The sequence below is a fragment of the Diceros bicornis genome, chromosome 36 (assembly GCF_020826845.1).
Source record: "Diceros bicornis minor isolate mBicDic1 chromosome 36, mDicBic1.mat.cur, whole genome shotgun sequence".
In the NCBI taxonomy this organism is placed as follows: domain Eukaryota; kingdom Metazoa; phylum Chordata; class Mammalia; order Perissodactyla; family Rhinocerotidae; genus Diceros; species Diceros bicornis.
Genome location: NC_080775.1, coordinates 4,853,011 through 4,878,199, shown reverse-complemented (window position 1 = coordinate 4,878,199; position 25,189 = coordinate 4,853,011). Strand labels below are relative to the sequence as shown.

Genomic DNA, 25,189 nt, shown 5'->3' with positions numbered 1-25,189 from the left:
TAAGGGATCCCATCATTAAGAAGTTGTTAAAGAAGTGGAGGAACCAGCAAAGGAGGCTGAGAATGACGGGTAGTGAGGTATGAGTTAAAGCTGGAGATTATTGTCTTAGAAGGCTATAGTTTTCTAAGACAATAGTCTAAGGCAATAGTCTTAGAAGAGAAAAATCAAATGTTCCTAATAGGACAAGTAAGAGGAAGACTGAAAATTGACCATTGGATTGGAATCTAATACTCAAAATGCAGTGTGTCCAGAGCAAAACTTAGAACAGGTAGTGGTTAGACAATAGCCCATTGCACTGGTGACGTTAAATTCCTTTGAAAGAGGGAAGCACATAACAGTTCTTTTAAGGCTGATATCAACTTGACTTTATTAAATTACCCACTTCTCAGTACACTTCTTTCATGGTCTTAGTTTATAATTCCTTCCCAGAATATCTAGAACCATCCTTCTTCATGCAGACAACTCAAGCTTCTCAGTGTTTCAATGTCCTCAACTCCTGAGAGTTTCTACTTGTACCTACACTACAGGAGGTAACTACTCCCATGTTTACTTCTTACAACTGTTTCATCTCCTAAATCTTAACTTGAACACAATGTACCCCAATCAATTCCCTTACTCTGTTGTTGCTACTACTCCTCAATCCATCAGGTTCTTGATTCATCATGAATTGTAGTCACTGAGTCTCTTTTTCCCCTTTTCATCCTTTCAGTTCCCATTGAAGTTTACATATTCATGTTAGGTTAAGTAATAAATAAAATTGAAGTTAAATCCACTCATTCTGTCTACTTTACTCCTTTAAACAGATATGCTATATGGAGAGGCCTCTTGGCTTTTTAACCTCTTAGTTTGTCCTTGTACCAATCAAACAGAACAAATGTTTCTAGAAAAAAGACAAAGGCTCTGCTTCTATTTATGTGGACCCTTTTATCTGAAGCTGAGACCCACACCCAATGGAGATTCTCATTCATCTGACTGTAGTAAATCCTAGGCATCCCCATCTTTTAAAGGCTCAAGAAGCAATTCTAAGTGTGGTCAAGGTCTGAAACATCTAATTTAAAGACCATCATGTTCTGACTATGTGGTAAAGGTTTTTGCCTTCCCAATACCTGTTGCACTCCAAATGGTTTGTTTAGACCACTCATGGTAACTCCATGGCTTTTGACATATAATTACATTGAGAAGAGCACTGTGACCCAATCCTGGCCAGTGACACCTGAGAAGAACTGTGCTGGGGGGCTTCTAAGAGAGTTTCCCTCACTTCTTAAAACAGGTGGCCCCTCTCCTTTGACTGGATATTTCCTATTGAGATGTGATGTGAAATTGCTGCACTCCCTTCACCCAACCCAAGGATGATGCCGATAAACAGAAGAGGGAAGAGACAAGAGAATATTAGAGAAGATCTAGACCTCCTGTGACCAACCCACAGCTGGCTCTTTCTCTGGACTTCTTGCTATGGGGGTAACACATTTCTGTGGGGATTCAGCCAATTCGAGATAGGCTTTCTTGATCTGGTTGTATATTAACTGAAAAAGCAATATAAGTTAATAGTTATCTCTTTGCAATTCCCTACACTATGCATCTAGGCAGGAGGTTCACAATCTGTGGAAATTGCTGAGTCATCCTCTGAGAGCAGGAGCCCCTGCTGATTCTAGGGGTTTGATGATAGCATTGGGTGATGTTGTTAAATTAAAAAATGATGCAGTAGAGGTAGCGATCCCCAAAAGCAGCTCAGATTTTCCTTCACACATCTTGTGGCCACATTCAGTGCACATTTTGCTCTTCAGACAGAGGCCACTCCATGATACAACACTGAGTGATGTGGATTATACTTGAAATCTCATGGGTTATGGATTTCACCCAACACCATAATTCAAACCTCATAAGTATCTCCTTAAGCAATCTTTTTTTCCACAAAATTCCTCCCAGGGCCCCGTCAGTGCCTCACATCCTCTCTCCACCTTCCCTCCCTTCCATCCTTCCTCCCACACAGCCTCTACCATCTCCTGCCTTTTCTAAAGCAAGGCAGTCTGTCCTTTGGCCTGCACAGCCCCTCAGCCCCACACACCACACCCATAAGCCTGTGTCAAGTTCAAGTGTACTCTATTTTTGTTCCCACAGAACACCACGTGACCCCACTCTCCCCCCAGAGAATTCATTAGACAAAACAGGTCACTTCCTAGGGAAAGGTACTGCTGGCAACATAATCTCTTTTCTTTAAACCATATCAATATATCCTTTGCTGAGCAAATATTTGATGTTCTCTGGACACTGTTAATTGTCTTGTAGGGAACGAGTTAGGAGAAAATCAAGAAATTACATACCAGTGAACAGGAGCATTACTTATTTATAACTCAAAGATTCCAACGTCTTCTCCCTCTTCTCCAGGACTGGGAAATCCTGAGGTCTCTAGATGTACAGCTTTCTTGTTCAGCCTGAACGTATAAACTGGGATAATTTTGAATCCCCACCAACTCCATTAACCTATACTGGTCAAGTATGTGTCCGAATGTACCAGCCAGTTTCTCCACTGAACCTTGGGAGGCTGGCAGATTCTAACTGGTCATTGGATTAATAGAGAGACGTCCAGCCTGGGCCCTCTGTGATACATAGTCTATCCTACAAGTCAGAGCCTGCCCTAGTGTCCCCAGTGGAGCAGCACACTGGAGCTCAGGCCCCTTTCGACCTTCCCTCCAAGTGTCTGGGTCTGGTGAAGGCAGAAGTCGCTAAGACCCAGACTTTGCATACTGCTTCCAGTCTCCACAAGACACCTGTTCTTCCCACAACCCAAGCAACTTCTCAGAGTCCTAGCAGTCCCTGCTTGTTCTTTGCCTGAAAAAGTAGGACCGGCATGTTATGGAGGGTGTGACATTAGTTTCTGATAGCCACAGTCCTACTGTTTGTAATGAACTCTTCCAGATTGAAGGCAAACGAGAGAATGTAGTCCTGACCAACGTTCTGGCTTGCTCAAGGAGTCTTCAGTGGTGGTGAACATGGTCCTCCTGGTATCTGCCTAAACCTGATCTCTTCCACTCCAAGCCCATACCAGAATCAAATCCACGCACAGGTCTTGTTACTTAATGGTATCCAGGGTCAACTGCCTGATTATTTTCTCCTAAATCCCCAGGTGGGAACAGGAATCTGAATTTTTATAAAAGCTTCAGAAGTGGGTTGAATGTGGCTATTTTGTAGACTGGTATTTGGGAAGTCCTTTTGAAACACTTTGAGTAGTTTATGGTTTTACTTTGGAAAAATCCAATAATGCCTACCAGGCATGTTTTATAAAGCATTCCCTGCTTCTCGTTTTTAAGGATTTTAACGTCTCTGATGTAATGGGCTATTGTTTGACCATTCCCTATTGCACCTTTGTCCAGTTTACACTGCATTCTGAGTTCTGAATGAACCATAGGAAGGAAGCACTGGTTAGGATGAGGTCCTAATCTTACCAAATCAGAACATTGTTGCCCAGCATGGGGGTGTAGGGGTGGGTAGGGCTGCTTTGCTTAGTTCGTGCAGGCTGTGTGTCTCCAACCTTGGCACTTACAATGAGAATGGCAGAGAAGCTTCCCACTAGTTCCCCTAAAGCCACGTCTGTTCTCTTTCAGAGGTTGTATTTCAGGAAACTGAACTTATTTCTTCATCTTCTTTAAAGCTGTAATCAGAAATTCTCTCTTCTCTTCTATTAGAATTTATATCTAATGATATTCTATTCTAACTCTTGCACTTAGTTAAGTGATATTTATTATTTATAAGGCAGCCCTAAAATATCTTCTTGTCTATGTTTAATGTTGGAAACCCACTTATCAATATTGCTAACTAGGAGCAGTTCTGCTCTATCCATCCCATAATTCTGCAGAAAATAAAGAAATTCGAGACTTTGATCTTTATTTCTTTTCAGAAATTAATTAAAAGAACAATTGCCAGACCTTCCCAAAGTGTGGAAAACTGAGCATTAATCAGGTCTGTGAGTGAGAATAGAAAAAGAGAAATAATTTTAATGTTAATCCAGACACATTCAATATATAAATTTCAAAACGATATTAAGTTTAATGTTCATCATAATAGGACCTCATCCCAATCAGTGCTTCCTTCCTGTGTCTATTCAGAAACTACTACTCAGAATGCAGTGTGACTGGAACAAATGTTAGAACAGGGTTATGGTTAGACATTAGCTCATTGCATTGGAGGATGCTGAATTTCTTAAAAATGAGAAATGGGTAACCCCAAACTGCTACTAATAAGATTATACTTCGCCTTGACTATGTCTGGATATTAAAATTTAACAACATTCTGAGAGGATACCTGCCATTTGAATGAGTGGCTTCAGTGGGACAGATGACAAGAGACTAGAATAATCAGGGGGCTGACTAAGGAAGTCAATTCAGCAGGTGAAATTCAAATAACGTCCACAACAAGAGCGGGCACAAGAGAAGGTCAGATTGTGGAATTCGAGCTAGCATATTCTCAATCTCGGTGTCCGCAGTTTGTGGTCTCTATAATTGAGATCGTGGGGTAAATCCTGAATACAGAATATCCTCAATTTGAGGTAGGCACTGGGACCACTCAAATCTGGACAACCTCCTCACTGATTGTGAATCATCCTTGGAACTTCTAACCTGGTGGCTCTTACTAGGGTCATCATATGTGGGTACAGGAGATTCAGTGTGAGAAGAGAGGAACCACACCTGGCTGTTCGGATATATAAGGAATCCCTTGAATGTGTAAATTATTTTGGTTAGTATTGCCATCCTAATTTTACGTGTTTCATTTATGAATATGATTGTCTTTCCATATATCTTTGTCTTCTTTAATTTCTTTAAACAACTTTTTAAAATTTTGATTGTACATGTATTTTGTCTCCTTAGTTAAGTTATTCCTAAGTATTTTATTCATTTTCATGCTATTGTAAATGGAACTGTTTTTATAAATTGCCCTCTCAGATTGTTCATTGTTAGTGCATAGAAATGTAATTGATTTTTCTCTGTTGATTTTGTATTCCGCACTTTTGCTGAGAGTATTTATTAGTTCCAACAGTTTGTTGTTTGACCTTTACGGTTTTATACATATAAGATCATGCATCTCGTAACAGAGATGATTTTACATTTTACTTCCCATTTTTGATGCATATTATTTATTTTTCTTGTCTTATTACTATAACTGGAACTTCCAACACTATGCTGGCTATGAGTGGTAAAAGCAGCTAAATTTTTCATATTATTGATCTGAAGGGGAAGTGCTTTCAGTCTTCACCATCCTGTACGATGTTAGTTGTAGGTTTTTCATATACAAGCTTCAGTATGTTGAGTAAGAATCTTTCTCTTTCTAGTTTGTTGAGTGTATTTTTTTATTTTTTACCATGAAAGCATAATGAATTTTGTCAAGTGCTTTTTCCTCCTCAACTGAGATGATCGTGTGGTTTTTCCTTCATTCTGTTAATGTGGTGTTTTGCAATTACTAATTTTTGTATGTTGAACAATCCTTGCATTCCAGGAATGAATCCCACTTGGTCATGGTGTAAAATTTCTAGTATGGTGCTGAATTCAGTTTCTACTATTTTTTTTTTTTTGAGAATTTTTAGTTCTCAAACCATATAGAATATTTGTCCTTAGTTTATTTTCTTGTAGTATCTTCATCTGGCTTTGTAGCAAGCTTATGCTGGCCTCATCTGATGAGTTAGAAAGTGTTCCATGCTCTTCAATTTTTTGAGAGTCAAAAATGATTGTTGTTAATTCTGCTTTCAAGTTGTGGTGTATTTCACTGGTGAAGCAATCTGGTCCTGGGCTTTTCTTTGTTGAGAGGTTTTTGGTTACTGATTCAATCTTCTTAATAGTTGTAGGTCTACTCAGGTTTTCTATTCCTTTACGATTCAGTCTTAGTAGATAATGTGCTTCCAGGAATCTTCCATTTCGTCAGGGTTTCTCAATTTGTTCTCATACAGTTTTTCATACGACTCTCTTTTCTATTTTCTTATTGATCTTTTGTCTTGTTGTTTTATCCATTATTGAATCCGGGTTACTGAAGTTTCCAACTAGTTTTGTCGTGGTGTCTATTTCTCCCTTCAATTCTGTCAATGGGGTTTTTATGTATTTTGGAGATCTGATGTTTGGTACATATCTGTTTATATTTCTTCAATATTCTTGGTAGATTGACACTTTTATCAGTATATAATAACCATTTTGTGTCTCTTGTCACAATTTTTGTCTTAATGTTTTTTTTTTTTCTGTAACAGGTATAGCCACACCAGGTCTCTTTTGGTTCCTATATACATGGAATATCTTTTACCATTTTTCCTTTTCAAACTATTTGTGTCCTTAGATCTGAAGTGAGTATCTTATAGTGAACATATAATAGAATCTGTTTTTTTTTTTTTAATACTTTCCTCCATTTAACTTTCTTTGTTTTTAGATGGTTTTTGGTAGTGACATGTTTTGACCCCTTCCCGTTTTCAATTGTGTACTATTCCATTGTTATTTTCTCTGTGGTTATCATGGGGATAACAGATAATATTGTAAAGTTATAATAGTATATTTTGAATTGAAACTAATTTAACTGTATGGCCATGAAAAACTCTACTCCTATACAGCTCTGCTCCCCTCTCCCAATTATTTTATTGATGTCATTAATTTCATCTTTATACATTGTGTACATAATAACATAGATGAATAACTATTTTTATACATTCAACTTTTAAATCTTATAGAAATGAAAAAGTAGAGTTACCAACTAAAATTATGAGACTACGTGACTTTATGTTTGCCCATATAGTTACCTTTACTGGAGCTCTTTCTATCTCTGTATGGCTTTGAATTACTGTCTAGTGTCCTTTCATTGAACCTGAATGACTCCCTTTACATTTCTTGTAGGGCAGTTCTAATGGTGATGAACTCTTTCAGCGTTTGTTTATCTGAGATTGTCTTAATTACTCCTTCATTTACAAAGGATGTTTTTGCCTGATATAGAATTCTTGGCTTACAGGTTTTTTTTTTTTTTCTTTTAGAACTTGAAATATATAATCCCAATGCCTTATGTCATCCAAGGTTTCTGATGAGAAATCTATTGATAGTCTTATCCAGGATCTATTGTACCTGATAAGTCAGGTTTCCTTTGCTGCTTCAGGATAGTCTCTGGACTTTGTTTTTCAACAGTTTGAATATAAGGTACGTAGATGTGGATATCTTTGAGTTTATTCTACCTGTAATTATTTGAGTTTCTTGGATTTGTTGATTATTCATGTCTTGCATCGAGTTTCAGAAGTCTTTGTCCATTATTTTTTCTCCAGATAATCTCTCTGTTCCATTCTCTCTCTTTTCTCCCTCTGCAACTCTGATAATGTGTATAGCAGTCCACATGCTGGTTTTCTGTAAGTCCATTAGGGTCTGTGCACATTTCTTCATTGTTTCCTTTCTATTTCTTAGGCTCAATAATTTCTATACCTCTTTTGATATTATGATTTTATTCATATATGATTTATCTGATTTCCTTTAGTTTTTTGTTGAATTTTTGCTTTAGCAATTTCAGCATATATGACAGTTTTATTGAAACTCTTTGTCTGCTAAGTCCAATAGGTATGCTTGTTCAGGAACAGAGTCTGTCATTTTTTTTCTTTTTAGTCGATAATGGTATTGGCTATTTTTGTATGTTTGTGCGTGTGTTTAATTGGGCATTAGAAAAATCGGCCACGTCTCTTATTTTTTGTAGATTTACTCTGTTCCCTGACAATCCTTCCCTTACTAGCTAGGCATGCTCCCTGTCTTGGGATCTGCCCAACGTGAAAGCTGAAGATCTATTCAGTTGTTTTCTGATCGTGCATCTTACTTGGCCTCTATGGAATTTTTTAATTCCCCTGAATACACGGCTGCTTTTTCAATGTCTTAATATACCAAAAATACACACCCCAGCTTCTCCTCAGAGCTTTATGTGGACTATTCTATGTCTTCCCTCATTATCTCTTGCCTCTGACATCTGTGCACCTATAGTCTCCCTGCAGCTATAATGATCCAATCCAGCTACTTTTCTGTTCAAGCTTAGAATTAGGCAAAACAGACAACAGTCTATCAGGCTGCCCAAAAATAGGTTAGAACATTGAAAATAAGATCTTCTATGATCACTCTGGTTTGAGAGTGGTAACTGGGAACTCGGCTGATGACTCTTACAGACCAAGCCTGCACTGTGCCAGGCAGGGAGAAGGCCAAGGATGGGTAAAAACATATGAAATTTTCTACATCTTTGAATCTGGCTTTTTCCTAACTGGGTGTTCATTTTGTTGCTGTAGATCTTTGTTTGACTGTTTTCCAGAGCTACTGTAAGGTTATTCCAACTAGTTTCTGGTTGTTTCCTTCTGTTTCTGTGGGAGAACTCAGAGCTTCCTAGTCCCCCATTTTGCTGACATCACTATGTGTTCAATTTTAAATGGCTTCACAATATTCCATTGTATCAATGCATCATAATTTCCCTAACTCATCCAAAGTTTATTGTAATTTAAGGTGTTTCCACGTTTTTATTTCATGGATACTGTTGAGCAAGATAATAAATTACATAAAACATTCATCAGCTTTTTTGGTAGTTACATCATGACAGTTTTCTAGATGTTATATAACTGGTAAAAGTTATAAACATTCTAAAAGTCTGTTTGCATACTGCAAATAATATCCAAAAACTGTTAATAATTAATACTCCAATAATCACCTTGCCAAAATATCTTTTTTGAGCACTCTTTTCAAGGTTGCATCCATGTTAGGATGGTGTATTATTTTTATGAAATGAAGAAAAAAGAAACAAAAAAGTAAAAAGGCATTTTCTTTCAATTTGACATTTTAATTCTTCATTGAGGGTCAAGACTTCGAAATATGTTCATTAACTATTCCTCTAAATTTTGTGTGTGTGTCTGTGTGTGTGTATAGAGTAAGATAGTTAATAGTTTCAAATGATGTATGATTAAGAAAGGGCTTCATCATAACAAAAAGAAAAAAAAGAGATTGGTATCTGGAAGTTTCTAGTCTAACATATGGTCAATAATTCTTCAGCAAATTAACAATTTATTAATGTCTGTAGATCCTGAGTGAAAAATTTACCATGAAAGAAATTGATGATTTATTTTTCTCTATATAATATTTCATTAAGATTCCTCTTTGATAACCAACAAATTAACTGATTCTCTAATTCTCGTCTCACTCCATGGTTTGCTACTTTATCCTTGCTCCTCTCACAATACCATTGCTGACATTTGGACTATGGATGTTACCTTCCTATTATTCATATAACCTGTGAGGGCAAAAGAATAAAACAGAGTCCACTTAGACAGAAGAGCAACAGCCAATGGATCCCAAATGTTGGCATGTGAAGCTAAATGATGGCCACTTCATTCCTGTACTGGGATTTGACACCTATGCAGCTGAAGAGGTAAGAATAGTGGTCTTTGGTTTTAGGATTCAAAAGAAAACAGACATAGCATGAGTGGAAGCTTACTCGAGTTGTCAAGTCATTGCATTCCTGTGTGGCTCTGGGAGGCTCACTTGGTTCTTGTAACCAGGCTAGAACCATTCCTTACATAAAGAGATGAAGAAGCCAGAGTTCACTCTGCATCGGAGTCTGACTGTGGGGTCACCTACAGATTATTGTGGATTTTCCGTCAGTTTCCTTCTGTTTCCAGGGTGGCAAAAGAGATGAATCTCAGCAGTCAAGAACACTGACTTTCATTTGCCCTTCTTTGAGGGTGATTACATGGCAGTGGTTTTTCTGTATATTTCTGGAATTCAGAAAATCATTCCTCCCACCAAGAATACATGATACAGACAAATATTTGTAATAAAAGGCCCTGTAGGAAGGTGAATGACAAATGATGGGAGAAAGTTGTTATTCTGCTGTGGGGTAGCCTGCTGAGTGCCAGGCAATAAGTACTCCATCTGTAGTTTCCCTCAAACTTCTCTGACTGCTTGGGATTTTATCTTGAATGGAAAATATAATATCATTTAAAGGAATAATCCTCAGTCTTCCAGGGCAAGTTTTCAATTCTTGTTCCTTGTTAATGGACTTTTGATGGAAGCAAATAGGTAGAGTTGGATGGCGGACATAAGAGGGAGCAAAGTGGGCGAGTCAGCAATTGGAAGCTAGAAGGTTGCCTTTCAATTTTGTCCTTAGACTATTTAGTTGTATGACAAGGGACTAGTACATAAACTTAGAGTATCACTTTCTCATCTAGAAAACAGAAAGAAATATTCAAAGGGATGTTTTTGAGACAGATGACAAGATTTGTTTACTTTATAGTGCAAAGTGGGCTCAATGGAGGGAAAGGGTCAAGGATACCACTGAAATTTCAGCTTCCATAACCTCCTGAGTGCCCCTCCACCTAAGGAAAGAGCATGACAAGCAGAGGGCAGTTAGACTATGTATCTAGTTCCTAGCAACATTATTGAAAAAAGAAAGCTTCTGAAACACTGAAAAACAAATGGAATATTGTTCAGCCTTTAAACAGAAGGAAATCCTGCAATTTGCAACTACGTTGATGAACCTGGAGGTCATTATGCTAAGTGAAACAAGCCAGAGACAGAAAGAGAAATACTGCATGATTCCACTTATACATGGAATCTAAAAAAGTCAAACTCATGGAAGCAGAGAGTAGAAGAGTGGTGACCAGGGGTTGGGGAAGTGGGCAGTGGGAAAAATGGGGAAATATTGGTCATAGGGTACAAACTGTGAGTTATACAATGAATAATTTCTGGAAAACTAATGTACAGCATCATGACTATAGTTAATAATATTGTATTATATTCTTGAGATTTTCTAAGAGAGGAGATCTTAAGTGTTCTCATCACACACACAAAGAAGTTAACTATATGATGTGATGGGTATTTTAACTACTTAATTGTGGTAATCATTTCACAATTTATACATATATGAAAACAACACATTGAACAAAGTAAGTTTTTTTTAAATTTGTATACAATTTTTATTTAGCGTGCTCTGTGTGACTACACTGGTAGAGGACTCTTAGAAGTTATCACCGTGTTTCTTGAGACTTCGTTCCATGTACCTTTCCCCTTTGTTAATTTTGCTTAGTAACATCTCACAATATAAATCATATCCATGGCTACAACTCTATGCTGAGTCCTGTGTATCGTTCTGCAAATCACTGAACCTGGGGATAGTCTTGGGAGCTTTTGTTGAAAGTGATGAAACAGTGATTGCCCAGGATTGACGGGGTTCCTGGGATGGGCAACTTTTATTACTTACCAGGAAAGACCCAGGCAAACCACCATGGATTCATCACCACATGTAGAGAAGTAACTGAAAACAAGAGGAAAAGTTCAATCTTGAGAAGGTCAAAGTTGTGCCTCACCTCTCTCTCAATCATGTGGATATCCAACTACCGCCTTTTGTTGCTCATGTAGTTTCCTAAGAACAAAGCTGTGGAGGACATTAAATTAGGTATAAATGCTGGGTTCCACCATATTTATTGTGCTCATGGGTCCAGTAATGAAAAAGAAGTTGGACTGGCTATCTGAAGCAAAATCGAAGATGGCACTGTGAAGAGAGAAGACATTTCCTACACTTCAAAGGTGATGTGTATATGGTGTGTGTGTGCACATGTGGGAACATGACAGTGTAGAGATGACAATTACATTATGAGACCAGTAGTTGTTTGGTGAATTGTACTTATTGGTAAAACTTTTTTTGCACATATTCTTGTATTAAATCTAGCATCAAAAAAGATGATGGCTTTCTCATCATTGCTTTATTCAAATTTTATGATTTTAAAGCAAAGTCACTTTACTTTTCTGAGCCTCAAACCATATCAGTGTGATTCAGTATGGACTACTGAATCATAGAGAACTGTGATCAGATCAAACATTCCTTACAATCTGGGTGACTTTCTAGAATTTCTTAACATCCTGGATCTCAGTTCTCACCACAATCAATGAGAGAAAACAATATGAGGCATTTTGTTTATCAAACAAGATGTAGCTCAAGTGTCTTGAATTGTGTCGAGTCCATGTTAATATGTTCAAAGCACTATTTCCCTACGGTTATCTATACAAAACAGATGCTACTTATTCACCACAGGATCGAATGTTTGATAGATGAGACTATGCATGTCAACTGCTTTCTAAACTCCATCAAACAAATCTCAAATAATGGGCACGGCTATTACTTGATAATGCATTTTATTTCTTTGGTCATTTCCTTAAATTGTGAGTAGATATAGTGATGATAAATCCAAACAAATAATAGTACTTCTATCAGTAAATCAGGTCAAAAGGGAACTCATCAAGGGATGAATGGATAAAGAAGCTGTGGTATATATGCACAATGGAATACTACTCAGCCATAAGGAACGATGAAATCCAGCCATTTGTGACAACATGGTTGGACATTGAGGGTATTATGCAAAGTGAAATAAGTCAGAGGGAGAAGGTCAAATACCATATGATTTCCTTCATTAAGTAGTAGATAATAACAACAATAAACAAACACATAGAGACAGAGATTGGATTGGTGGTTACCAGAGGGGAAGGGGGGAGGGAGGAGAATGAAAGGGATAATTTGGCACATGTGTGTGGTGATGGGTTGTAGTTAGTATTTGGGTGGTGAACATGATGTAATCTATGCAGAAATAGAAGTGTAATGAGGTACACCTGAAACTTATACAATGTTATAAACCAATGTTACTGCAATAAACAAAAAATTAAAAAAAAAAAAGGGAACTCAGGAAGGAAAACAGTATTTTTTCTCTGTGGTCATCAGTTTCCAACCAATAGAAAAATATCTAATTATTAGATGAAAGAAGAAAAACAAAACTGACTGAAGTATTAATCCAACACAATTTCCAGTCTTTATCCTCTGCAGCTTTGGCTCACTTTTCTTCAACCAGAGTGGGTCTGAACAGCCTTGTTACAGTCTCTGAAAAATCTTCAACTGGACTATGTTGATCTCTATATGGTTCATTTTCCAATGGCTCTGAAGGTTTGCAATTTGCCTGTTCACACCTATTTTACTTCTTGTGTCACAATGTCTATAAACTTGTATGGACAGTTGAATTAAGATTTTCCTTATAAGGATGTAGATATTATTACAGTAGAGAAGAATCTCCAAAACAATAAATCCTGAATAGCGTTCTATGTACTTTTTTTGAATCCTCTATTTCCTTTCCATGCCTCCAAGAGAAAAGTGTTCAACGATATCAAATCCTCTGCCTCGTAAACTTGAGGAAATAAAAGAGACATGTTCAACATGCAGTCCTGACTATGATTTCTGAGTCTCCTGGTGATTTCACAAATACAGAGTTTCACACACGTGTGGTGAGCAATGAAACTGCTTTGTTCTTGGACGTAATGAGTTGATCTCCTCTCACACTATGTCAAGTTGAAAGCAGACATGATGGTGCTCCCTCTGGGTGGGTCTAAAACTAGCAACCTTCATAGGGACTTGCGAGATCTTCCTGACACCATTGGCTTTCTTCACAGTGGAATTTTTGTAGACTGCACTTAGCCGTTAATGACTGTGTTATGTAGAATCTTTGACTTTAAGTTATAGAAAGTTACTCAAGCTATCCTATGCAGAAGAGTTTATTGAACTATGTCAATGGGAAGCCCAAGCCATGGATAGATTTAAGGATTTGGAATAATCTTCAGAAACATCTCCTCTCTATACCTTAAATTTGAATTACTATTGGTTTGCTTTATTTTTGTCACAGCATTTTCCATCGGTGGCAAATATGGCCTTGGGGCAGTTCAAGGCTCATGTTCATTAACACTTGAGAGTGTCTCTGGATCTCCCAGAATCTATATTAATCCTTAAGAAAACCTCAGATAACCTGTTTCGTTTATGTGCCTGACCTGGTACCATTGAATGTTCAGAAAGATAAGGAACTCTGATTGTCTAGCCTGGGTCAAGAGTGTAATAGTTATTCAAGAAGTAAGGCCATGTAACTTACTGTCATCCCAGTGCAAGGGAAGTCTTTGGCAAGAATAAAGTATAAGGGGCAGAGAAAGGTAACATAAGTCACTATAAGTTCCCAATAGGACCTAGGAAAATGATGTTTATTAAAACATATAATAAGTGTAAGAGATTAGAGGAAGTCTGTCTCCTAAGGACATTCCTTATAACTACATAGGAAAATCACTTTGTAAATATTAGTATCTAGAATGCCACACCACCTACCTCATGGAGGTTTAGTATCTTAGCCCTAAAGGTACCTGGTAGCCTGGCTAAGTATGGAGAAATTATTTTGTGACATAATTAACATGGCTGCTTCTATTCCAGCCAGAGGAGGAACTTTTTCCACAAGATGAACATGCAAAACCAATATTTGACACAGTGGATCTCTATGCCACATGGAAGGTGAGTGCTTGAAGGAGAGAGCACAGAGGAGGAAGCCAGGAGATGGAGAATCTGGTTCATTTCTTCCACTTGTGAGAATGAGCTATGCACCATCAGATTCAGCAATTAATAAACTTTAAGAGAGCTAGTATGCTGTATTGGTGTGGAGGAAATCATTACAGACTTGTTTATAGAGAGGAACAGAGGAGAGGAATTAGGGACGACAAGGATAGGTATCTCTTCTCTTCAATGTGCAATACTCTCACATTTTTCTAAGGAGAAGACAGTAATTCTTATTCTCACTGTCACTACATTATTTCCCTGTTTATGTTACTACTTTTCATCTTCTTGATAATCATGCCAATTGGCTTCATTGTTGTTTCTTGACAGTTGTTCCTTTAGATAGACTTTTCTTGCATTTATTTTTGATCTATATCCATTTGCACAAATGATTCTTCACCACCCTTTCCTCCCCAGGCCATGGAGAAGTGTAAGGAGGCAAGACTGACCAAGTCCATCGGGGTGTCCAACTTTAACCGCAGGCAGCTGGAGAAGATCCTGAACAAGCCAGGGCTCAAGTACAAGCCCGTCTGCAACCAGGTGAGCACCCTTGGCCTCCTCTCCTTTCTGTTCTTCAGCTCCTTCTTCTTGCACTACTGCCAGATGTCTATTTGGCCTCCCCTCCTACGCTTCCTACATTTTTGGAACAGAATAGTCTGGAGACCTGGGCTTCTTTCTAGACGGGCATGAATAGAAACTGTAACTGTATCTCTGTTTTGTAAAGTCGTAGTGAAAAAAGTGGCAAGAATTTAGTTCTAAAATCTCCATAATAATTTAGGGAAGGTAAAGGAGGTGTTGGAGGGCTAGAATAGTTACTGGACCTTAGAGGGAAGTTAACAATTTCTTGAGCTATAAAGGATGGCCAGAGATTGGATGGGTGAGTGATTTGGAGGGAATTGCATACAGAAAGAATGGTCATGAAAACATGGAATGGGCAGTGAATAAGTAAAGATTGAAAATAAGAAGAGGTAGGTGTCAGGGGTTTGTGTCACGTTTGAAAGCCTGAATCCTTCATGCTGATATCTCTGCTTCAGGGATCTTCTAATGGGAAGCATAGATTCAAGAAAAATTAACTGAGACTGTGAAAGTCATCCAGGTTAGAGGGATGGTTTATGGTGATACTAATGGTGGACAAAATCAATACTCAGGAACATTTAGCAGGAACATAGAGCAGACCTTGTGATTTACCCAATCTTAGTCTGGTTCTCCTCATCGATTTCTACCCTTAAATGAACTGTTTATACATTATTCTGTGTCTGGTTCTGTACTCTTATTTTTTTGTTCTATTTTTTTTTATGATAAGCACACTTAACATCAGATCTACCTGCTTAACAAATTTTGAAGTATGCAATACGATACAATATAATATTGTTAACTATGGGGACAATGTTATACAGCAGATCTCTAGAACTCATTCATCTTGCATAATTGAGACTTCATGGTCACAGTTAGCACCTCCCAATTTCTACCTCCTTCTAGCCCCTGGCGACCACCATTCTCCTATCTGATTCTATGAGTTAGTATTTTAGATTCTTCATACAACTGGTATCAGATAGTACTTGTCCTTCTGTGAGTGTCTTATTTCATTTGCCATATGTCCCCAGGGTATATCTTGGAGTCAAGGAGTAAGAGTCTTTGATTGAAAATGTGGCCAATAAAATTCAAGATTTTGACATATGGTGTTATAGCACTATTGGCTTTCAATTATAATATTAATGTAGTTAATATTAAAATATTACTTGATATTAAATTAATATTAATTAGTTGAAATATTCATATAATTCTAGCATTAGTTTTACTCCAAATTAATATTATAAAAATTTTCATACGTTCAGAGAAGTTAAAAGTATGATAGAGAACATCCATGTTTTCACTCCTATATCCAAAAATTTTCACATTTTACCACATTGTTATATATATATATGGATATATTTGCATACATATCTGTAATATTTTGCTGACCCTCTTCAAAGTAAGCTGTAGATATGACAATTCACCTCTACAGACCTCAGAAGGTTTATGGTCGATATAGTATCCAATCCATATTCAATCCTCCATAAGGTTTTCCCAATGTCTTTCATAGATGTTCTTTTCTAATCAAGAGCCATTTGTGGTCCACGTATTACTTTCAGTCATGTCTCTTGACCTAGAATGATCACTCAACCCTTTTTTAACATGATATCCAGACAGGATTTTGTCAAATGTTCGGATTTAGCTGATTGTTATCTCGTGATGTTAATTAACTTTTTTCTTTACTCCCAGTTCCTGTAAATTAGAAGTTAGATCTGAACATCTTATTACATTAAGGTTAAAAATTGTTGGCAAGAAAATGTCCTTTGCATGCTGTGTCCCTCAAATTGCTCTCCAGTAGGAAGTCCATCATGACAAGTTGTCCCCCTATGAGAGATATTAGTTTTGTTCTCTTGGTTAAGCTAGTAATAGCCAAGTCTTTCTTTGTAAATGTGTATTATCCCCTTTGAAATCACCTAGCAATCTGGTGGGTGATAATCGTCATGAGGGGAAGTCACATGGCCCTGAAGTTTTCACATAATGGTTGAGTAGCCATCAATGATTTTAACCTGAATTAGTTACTTCATTGGTATTTGTAGAGAATTGTTTTCAATTTTAAACATTCTTTCATAATTTTTTTACCTTACATTTTATTGTAAACAGCAAATTTCCTGATCAATTCAAGCTAAAATACAATTATTCCTACAAGGCAGGGTAAAAGCTTAATTCTTTCCCTTTAATTATCAGTGTTCTGAGAGAGCAGTTATGTAATAATCACCACCAGTGACAACAAAGATTTTTGTTCTCTTTGTCTCTCTGTCTCTCCGCCTCCCTCTCTCATCACTACAGACTCTTGGATTTTTATTGACTCTATGTATTGTAATTGCTTTTAGTCATTATTCCCTTTGCTGCTCAAAAGTACCCAAATGTCACCAGTGGGATCCCCATCACACTAGTTCTTTTGTCCTTAGACATCCCTTCATGAGTCTTGGAGGAATTTCTTATTTTCTAGCGCAATTTCATGTCCAAGGCTCAAACAGTTCTTTTCCTGTCCCAGATCTGGAATTATCCATGTCTCCTTGTAGTGTGCAATGGTATTTAATAACCAAAATCTGATCCATAGAGTCGCTTGTTCTCAGAAATGTCATTTTTTACATTTTTTTTACCATTTTACCGAACAGAGATATAATATTTATTTTTTTAAAAATCATTACATGATGTTGATATTTCCAGTTTAAATTGAATATTATGCAGTTTTTATTCACCTTTTTTTGTCTTTTAACATTTCTGTTTCGTATTAATATTGCCGTTTCATGTAATCTGACACTCTTCTTTCTTGGCATTCTGCTGGTGTAATGTCATCCTTATCTCAACCAGAGCAAACTGTTGGATTTCTGCAAGTCAAAAGATATTGTCCTAGTTGCCTATAGTGCTTTGGGGTCCCAACGTCCAAAACAATGGTAAAGAAGACAACAGGGAATTTACCTAAAACACCATTTTTGGTGAATTTTTGTGTGTGTGTGAGGAAGACTAGCCCTAAGCTAACATCCATTGCCAATCCTCCTCTTTTTGCTGAAGAAGATTGTTCCTGAGCTAACATCCATGCCCACTTTCCTCTACTTTGTATGTGGGACACTTACTACAGCATAGCTTGATAAGTGGTGCGTAGGTCCATGACCGGGATCTGAACCTGCGAATCATTGGCCACTGAAGCAGGGCAAGTGAACTTAACCACTCTGCAACTGGGCCAGCCCCAGTGAAATATTTTTAATGATATCATACTCAATTTTCTGGAATTAACTCTCAACTGGCTTGGGGAGAGAGGGGAGGGACAGAATTCCTTCCCATTTATCATCCCATTACTCAACCAATGCTTTTACATTATATGTGTCTGGTTGTAGATTAATCAATAACAAATCCCTGCATTAAAATCTATATATAGTCTAAAAGTTGAGACAAAAGACATAAGCTTAAGTCATGATTTAGATATTTTTTAACTAATTAACACATTTCTAGTAATAGACTCTCTGAGCCTACATACCTTATGTCCAAATTCAGGATAATAACATGTAACTCCCAGGTTCATCATGATAGAAAAAATTATAATATGAAACATTTATGTAAACTTCTATAGAAATATTGCACACTATAAGTAATGATAAAATGAATAGTTCTCATTTGGGGACTACTCAACTTTTATCAATATCTTACAAAAATTAAAATAAAAACTATAATACTCTTTCCCATTCTCTTTCTCCTTTCATACTCTTGTTCTTACTTTGAGGGCAATGAGCAGAGAAGAAAAACAGCCACTGAGAAGTAAAAGAAAAAATCCATGATTTGGAAGCATTGGTCTGAATCAAGTATGCATCAAAATGACCGGGAGGGCTTTCTAAACACAGAATGCTAGGTGCCACACTTGAGTTTCTGAAACAGTCGATCTTAGGTGAAGCCACATAATTGGCCTTCCTAACAAGCTCCCAGATGATGCTGCTGTTGCTGGTCCAGGGACCACGTTTTGAGAATCATTTGTCTAGAGTGGACCTACTTTGTCTTTTTGGGAAGGCTCCTAACAAACTGAATACTCTTTTTCATGTCTTCAGCATTTCTGCATTTCCATCCAAGGTAGACCAGAGCACCCCAGTTCTCTTGGATGATCCAGTTCTTTGTGCCATGGCAAAAAAGTATGAGCGAACTCCAGCACTGATTGCCCTTCGCTACCAGCTACAGTGTGGGGTTGTGGTCCTGGCCAAGAGTATCAATGAGGGGCAGATGAAGGAAAACATGTAGGTGATGAGTGAGGCTGTGGGCATAGGGATCCTAAAGAATATCCTTCACATGTGTTCTTCTTTGTAAGGTTCTCAAGACCTCTTTGGCCCCAGATGAGTTACCTGTTATTTCCCATGTATGTGTGCCTTATGTGTGTTCACACTGGTTTTCTCCTGCTGTGGCAACAGGGAGATAGCATGGCGGCATGGAATTCAGATTAGACAGAAAACAGAGAATTTATTTCCAGCATGAAGATTGCAATGTCCTCTGTAGCCCTGTGCAAGTAAATCTTAATTTCTTCATTTTAAAATTGATTATGTGATTTTCTTCATATGTTTGGGTTGCTGTAACAAAATGCCACATCCTGGGCATCTTGTGAATAACAGACATTTATTTCTCACATTTCTAGTGGCTGGAATTCTGAGATCACGGTGCCAACATGGTTGGCTGAGGGCTATCTTCTGGGTCACAGACTTCTCCTTGTATCTTAACCTGGTAGAAGGGGAAAGGGAGCTTTTTCAGGTCTCTTTTATGAGGGCATAATCTCATTCAAGGTGACTCCATAGTAACAACCTTTTCACAACTCAAAGGTCCCACTTTCTAATACCATTACAGTGGGGGTTAGGTTTCCAACATATAATTTGGGAGACACGCAAACATCAGAATGTAGCGGTTATCTTCAGTCTCCAAATCATTGTGGTTTTAGTTTACATTTCCTAGACTACTAATGTACTTTAACTTTCATATATTTGTTGTCCATGAGTTTCCACTTTTGTAAAGTGCCTATTCATGTCTTTCTCCTTTTTTACTAAATTGTCTGTATCTGTGTGTGTCTGTTGGAGAACATTATTAGACGATTGGCTATAGCTGCACAAAAAACTATCTCCAATTTACAGTTTTCCTACAAAAGTCATTTATTTAGCTTATGATTCTGTGGTTTGACAATTAGCTTGTGCTCAACTAAGCAGTTCTCTTCTTGACTGGGCTCTCACATGTTGCATATAATTTTTCATATATTTGGCTAGACTAAGGCAAACTAGCCTGTTCTTCATCTCATCACAGTGGTGTGATCCCAAGGCAGTGAGTGGATACTTGCAAAGCCTTTTCATGTCTAGGCTCAGAATGGACTCACCACTGCTTCTGAAAAATTTTATTGTCCAGTGCAAGTTACAGGCCAAGCCAGATTCAAAGGGTAGAGAAACTTGCAAAAGTGCTTTTGTCTTTTCATTCAAATTTGAGTCTCTAATACACCTGGAATTGATTTTTTAATATGATGATAAAATGGACCCAAATATGTGTATGTTTAAATGGAAATCCAAATGTCCATAATTCCCCACAGATTTTCATTGTCATCTCTGTCATATATCAAAAGTCTCTCAGTCCATTTCTGGTCTCTCTTCTATTCAACTATTTACTTTTCTATACTGTCTAGTTATAGTGCAAAATGTCTTGCTTTCCAGAATCGTAATTTTTTTTCTTCATTCCTTTTTCTTCTTTAAGAATATCTTGACTATTCTTCACTAGTTGTTCTTTTAAGTAAAATATAGCATTACTTATCAACTTTCACAAAAAATAAGAGTGTAAGTCTGGTTCATATTGCATTAAAACTGTAGATCAATTTGGAGAAAACTGACTTATTTACAATCCATGATTGTATGTTTCTAATTACTTTGATGTTCTTTATATATTTTTAATAAATTTCATATCTTTCTCCACAAAAGTATTTATATTGTCCTCTTGTTAGAGTTACTCATAGATAACTAGTAAATTAGGTATCCTTTTGATAACTTTTACTAACTTTCAATTTTGAAGATTTTCAAATGTACAGAAGAGTTGAAAGATTATTGCAATAAAGGCATAACTTGGATTTATCAATTGTTATATTGTTGAAATTTTGCCTGGTATCTATCAATTGATTGATCAATCTGTCAATTTATCTGTCTCCCCAACTTCTCTATCTATGACGTTCTTGAAGTATTATTATGGATTGCTGGATTTATTTGGTTCAACATATTAGCCATTACTGACACTCTTTTTGATTCTAAAAGTGTCCCACATTTAGACAGTGACGTTCTCTTCAGGCCAGTTACTGTGTCCTTTGAACATGACATCATTAGTATTTGGACAATTATTGGTTTAAATTATCTTGAACAATATTTTTCTCATTTTAACTGTTAATTGATGGGATATAGAAATCCACATGAATACATTACTAAATTACTAAATTATGTGTGATATTTTTTAAATTTATTTTTAGGTTCTTCTGGATCTCCAAAGTACATGACCCTATCTCTTTGAATAATGTCAGCTTTGTTCCCTCACTTATGAAAGATCTTCTTTTTGTCTGTAGTCTTGTACAGTTTCAATATATTATATCTAGGGATTGATTTCTATTTAATTTTTATCCGGTACTTATTACCACTTGAAAGTTTTGCTTGATGTCTTTAAAAACTTTTGGAAACTTCTAAGACATTTTGAATATTGCCTCTGCTCCATCCAGTCTGATTTGCTTGGATTTTCCAGATTGGCAATCATGTAATCTAAAATCATAAAAAATCTTTCTAATTCTGTGATAGGTTTTTGAATTCCAGTTGACTTCAGAGGACATAAAAGCCCTAGATGGCCTAAAGTGAAATCTTAGATATTCTCCTTTTAAAATGTAAGTGACTTTGGTAACTATGTTAGCCTCAATTTATTTTCTGATAATGAATGTATGATGATTGTTAAAATTTATGTCAATACCGGGAAGACAGAGTGTAGTCTGGGTCAGGAATGAGACAGAAGTTTTCTAGAATCTCATCCCAGACTCACTCCAGAGCTTTGTTCACTGACACCACAACAGGGTGAGTGGACCAGGGTCAACTTGGACTTACACACATACATCCTGCCCTCATCACTCCATGGAACTTTCCAAGAAGCTCCATATCATTGCTAAGTCTACATCTTCCACACAGGCTTCCCGTTTCTACAACAATCTAGTGGACGTACACTGTGGATATCACCAGTGTAGCCTAATTCAATGTTTCCAAAACTGTGTTTATCATCTTCTTCTCGCAACTTCTCAATTCTTTATCAGATTAAAGGATTCTCCATCAAGATTTGGTCAATGTCAGAAATGCTCATCTCACCAAAATGGAATATTCATGAGATCTTGCCAATTTTATGTTCTTCATAAGTTTCCACATCTCTCCCTTCCTTTTCATTGCCGGTTCGTTCAGGACCTAAATATTGCATTTCCTTCCAGAAACGCTGGCCTTTTGGCGTCAATAGGAATTTTAGTTTAGATTTTCTGAAATATGGCGATCTCAATGCAGAGGACAAAGATTTAGGAAGAGAGATTTAAACCACAAGAAGAGTATGGAGGCAAAGCATTATTGTTGGAACAAATTTATGTCACCAAAAGATCTTTACCTTTCCTTCATGATCTAAGATTCTGGAATTTTGAGAAAATACTTCCATTATAAATGAGGGAAAGGGAGGAATTCTCATTCCTTCTGCTTGGGAGAATTTTAATTCATAATAGTAATAAATGTGATAAAGTATGGAAATGGATTAGCATAATGGCAAGTTGTGAATTCTCAAAAGTGGGTAGATAATTTTTTATCCGTACTAATGTATTTATTAATATATAGACAAATGAAGAATAAGATACATAAATAATGCAGAGAGAAAGAGAGTGGTAATCCATCAGTCATTCTTCCAATAAATTAGACATTTTAATAAGAAGCCATTTTTTTGATCACTTTATATTTAGTGTTATTACTGAATAAAGATCTTCCTACTGTACAGTAAATTCCCTGGAGATGGGACACAATGTTTACACGACATTCTTTCCTTTTGTGAATCTAATTGGATATGTTGTATGTGGTAGGCCGTTAGTAAATAATTAAAAATTTAAAAAATGGAAGCAAATTGCATTCAGTAACCTGTATCACCCTAAAATATTTATTAGTGCCGAGCATGTGGCTGGACTTGTCCTGTGCAAAACAAGGCAGAATCAGTCTCTTCTTCCACTGAGGATTTGAAATAAGAAATGACAGGCTATCTTATTGCTTTATTGACAGATGTAGCTAGGGAGAGCAACATATTTGAATATTTGTCTCAACATCTTGTGTGTATTAAGTTCTGGGCAGGGAATACCGTTTGAATGATTTTATTATAATTATTATTTTTAATTATTATAAAGTCGTATTTGTGAAAGAAAGAAAGGCAGACTCCACATTCAGTCAGGAAATAAAAGGTTTAACTTTACTCTAATGACAGCTCCATAGAAATCACTTCTCTGTCACCCTAGAACCAGAGTCATTGAACCCATATATTCTTTGTTCTTTCTCATTTTAGTGCTTCTGAACACCCTCAGTATCCATTTTCTGATGAATATTAACATGGAGGCCCTTGTCTTGACTTCTACCAGAAGTGATGTGTGTGGATAGTGAGGCGAGAAGTGTCTCAGATGTTGGTGATCAGACGTATCAGAGTGGGTTCGTTCCACGCTGCTTAATACAGTTGCTGCTCATGCGTTCCAGGCGACTCATACTCAGCTAGACTTAAGTGCATGGGTCAATAAGGAAAGGCACTCCACTTTGGTCACTTTCTGTAAAAATTAAAGATTTTTCACGTGATGTCTCCTACGTACTGCTGTCTCTGTTTTGGATATCTTCTTTCCTTCTGAATCTTAGAGCCAAAAAACTGATTTGCCTAGAGCTTGGGGTGGGGGAAGTGGGAGGGCATACAATAACAGCAATTTTATAGACATTTCTGGATCCAGATGAGTAGAGTGTTCAGTCTCTAGGGAAGTAGATGTTAGCAGATATTTATCATTCAGTGTTCCTTTAGCCTCCAAGGAATAAGAGAAACATTGTACAAAGTCTGGAAGGTGAGGCACATATTGCTAGGACGACCAGAAATGCAGGCTCTCGCTTCCATCAGAGCTCGAGGATATCTCAGAGTGAGTCACCCCAGTGGCAGGGCTGGCCCAAGAGGTGTGAGGGGAACCAGCCTGGAAAGATGATTAGGACTGAGACATATAGAAGCTTAAGGAGAAGGGAGTTGAGCACATATCTGTTTGGGAAACTTTGGAAAATGCTTCTTTGCTACTTCTCTCTTGCACATAAAAATAAAATTTCCACAGTATTTTACCAAAGGCCCAGAGCTGAGAGTCAGGACTAGATTTCCACATGTGTCCAGAAATCAGTAATGAGCTTGCTTGGTTGTAGTTGGGCAGGAATTCAAAGAAACAACTGACTGATCAAATCACCCTGAAGATTAACTCTATAATTATCAAGTTTTCTCAGGTTGAAAAACATATTAATTTGATATACTTGATCCTTTTAAATGTTTCAAACTCAAAGTAAGGCACACTTACTAATACAAAACACAAAATATTCCTAAGCCATTAAATATACTCTGTAAAGCCAATACCAATATGGTGAATACATTTAGTAATTCCAATTCTAAATTTTCAAACACCATTGAAAATATATGCATGTGAAATAGTCCAATGTTCACAACATTTGTAAACTTTTAGGAAAATCTTTTATTAAAAAATATACATTTGTTTTCTACAATTTTTAGGGGTATAAAATCAACCATATACTTTTTGTGTGTGTGTGTGTGGAAGATCAGCCCTGAGCTAACATCCATGCTAATCCTCCTCTTTTTGCTGAGGAAGACAGGATCTGAGCTAACATCTATTGCCAATCCTCCTCCTTTTTTGTCCCCCAAAGCCCCAGTAGATAGTTGTATGTCATAGCTGCACATCCTTCTAGTTGCTGTATGTGGGACGCAGCCTCAGCATGGCCGGAGAAGCGGTGCATCGGTGCGCGCCCGGGATCTGAACCCAGGCTGCCAGCAGTGGAGCGCATGCACTTAACCACTAAGCCACGGGGCCAGCCTTCAATCATGTACTTTTAAGGAACCAGGTTTTTATCTCAGACCATTTTGTTAAAATTTGGGGCAATCATGGACCAAACAGGGACAATCACAGAACTTTGAGACTGACAGTTGTTCAGGACCTGAGTACACTTTCTAACACCTA

The 25,189-nt window shown here is 37.2% G+C and overlaps 1 pseudogene; it reads left to right on the top strand.

Moving 5' to 3' along the window:
• The first annotated feature begins 8,139 nt into the window (after positions 1-8,139).
• Positions 8,140-23,536, top strand: LOC131398915 (aldo-keto reductase family 1 member C23-like protein; annotated as a pseudogene).
• Positions 23,537-25,189: the final 1,653 nt, after the last annotated feature.